Source organism: Oncorhynchus tshawytscha, unplaced genomic scaffold (genome assembly GCF_018296145.1).
Source record: "Oncorhynchus tshawytscha isolate Ot180627B unplaced genomic scaffold, Otsh_v2.0 Un_contig_5626_pilon_pilon, whole genome shotgun sequence".
NCBI classification, from domain to species: Eukaryota; Metazoa; Chordata; class Actinopteri; order Salmoniformes; family Salmonidae; genus Oncorhynchus; species Oncorhynchus tshawytscha.
This window is the reverse complement of record NW_024606097.1, coordinates 1-2,090: the sequence shown is the minus strand read 5'-3', so window position 1 is coordinate 2,090 and position 2,090 is coordinate 1. Positions and strand designations below refer to the sequence as shown.

Genomic DNA, 2,090 nt, shown 5'->3' with positions numbered 1-2,090 from the left:
ACTTCATGGACTAAGAGACAGAGAGACAGAATGGTGAAGAAACAGATAGACGGGTCCATCAATCATTTGATTCATTCATTATTTACACACATACACACACACACACAAACACACACACACACACACACACCAACCTTTCCCCATGCTCACTTGGTCACACATTAACTAGAGAAGGGCACTAAGTAAAGGGAGGTAAAGAGCCAGCAGACAGCTGCACCCTCTTTCTCCACTCCTTACTCTCTTTCTGTCTTTCTCCACTCCTTACTCTCTCTTTCTGTCTTTCTCCACTCCTTACTCTCTCTTTCTCCACTCCTTACTCTCTCTTTCTGTCTTTCTCCACTCCTTACTCTCTCTTTCTGTCTTTCTCCACTCCTTACTCTCTCTTTCTCCTCTCCTTACTCTCTCTTTCTCCACTCCTTACTCTCTCTTTCTGTCTTTCTCCACTCCTTACTCTCTCTTTCTGCTCTTTCTCCACTCCTTACTCTCTCTTTCTCCACTCCTTACTCTCTTTCTGTCTTTCTCCACTCCTTACTCTCTCTTTCTCCACTCCTTACTCTCTCTTTCTGTCTTTCTCCACTCCTTACTCTCTCTTTCTGTCTTTCTCCACTCCTTACTCTCTCTTTCTCCACTCTTTCTCTTTCTGTCTTTCTCCCTCCTCTCTCTCTTTCTCCACTCCTTACTCTCTCTTTCTCCACTCCTTACTCTCTCTTTCTCCGCTCCTTACTCTCTCTTTCTCCACTCCTTACTCTCTCTTTCTGTCTTTCTCCACTCCTTACTCTCTCTTTCTGTCTTTCTCCACTCCTTACTCTCTCTTTCTGTCTTTCTCCACTCCTTACTCTCTCTTTCTCCACTCCTTACTCTCTCTTTCTGTCTTTCTCCTCTCCTTACTCTCTCTTTCTCCACTCCTTACTCTCTTTCTCTCTTTCTCCACTCCTTACTCTCTCTTTCTCCACTCCTTACTCTCTCTTTCTCCACTCCTTACTCTCTCTTTCTGTCTTTCTCCACTCCTTACTCTCTCTTTCTCCACTCCTTACTCTCTCTTTCTGTCTTTCTCCACTCCTTACTCTCTCTTTCTCCACTCCTTACTCTCTCTTTCTGTCTTTCTCCTCTCCTTACTCTCTCTTTCTGTCTTTCACTGTTTCTTTCACTGTCTCTCTCTCTCTCTCTTTCTCAATTCAATTCAAATCAATTCAAGGGGCTTTATTGGCATCGTAAACATGTGTTAACATTGCCAAAGCAAGTGAGGTAGATAATATACAAAAGGGAAATAAACAATTAAACTTTACAGTAAATATTACACTCATAGAAATTCTAGGGAAAAGGAAGGATAGTATCACTGATCTTTAATAAGCTTTACGTATCGGCCTCATGGCTTTCGTGAGTTTTTTACATTTAAATTAGCACCCTTGTGTAGACCTAGCCCCGCCCACATCCGTTCCACGCATCGAAAGGGGTTGGAGGCGAAGGAAATACTAATACGTGCTACCAAATACAACATCAATTTCATAAATGTTGAAATAAAGTGTGTAAATAAGACCTATTAAACACATCTGTAAAACCACAATGAGGACATAGACCTACCGAGCACGTTTTCATTAATCATTGGGTACATCGTACGAAAAACATCAGAGTCATCTGAAATAGGAGCATAATTCACGTTCAAATTCACGGTCCGATGATATAACGTGGCAGTTTTTCTTGACCGCATCTCCCACTTTTCGCGAGTTCAAAGTTTATGTCGTTGTGAACATTACGGAGTGTTCTTTAGCTTTCGCGGGTCTTTGTTTGTAGCAGTTCATCTCGTGTTTTTCCCAATGCCAAATTAAGAGCTTCATCCACACACATAATTGTGTTGCTGTCTATTTCTCAATAGGTGATGAATTTGTTATGGAATGTCTTGAGCTCTTATTTAGTACGGTGTATTTATTTCCACCTTTATTCGTAGAATGAGCATTATCTGAGGCCGGTTAGCTCAGTTGGTTAGAGCGTCGTGCTAATAACGCGAAGGTCGCGGGTTCGATACCCGTACTGGCCAGGAGATTTTGTTTTTACTTTACTGTGTATGTCTACAGTGTCACATAACTCTATTG

The 2,090-nt window shown here is 41.8% G+C and overlaps 1 non-coding gene across 1 annotated transcript; it reads left to right on the top strand.

The window, feature by feature from the left end:
- Window positions 1–1,961: 1,961 nt before the first annotated feature.
- Window positions 1,962–2,035, top strand: trnai-aau. The gene has a single exon. It is a non-coding gene; the product is annotated as a tRNA-Ile (tRNA).
- Window positions 2,036–2,090: the final 55 nt, after the last annotated feature.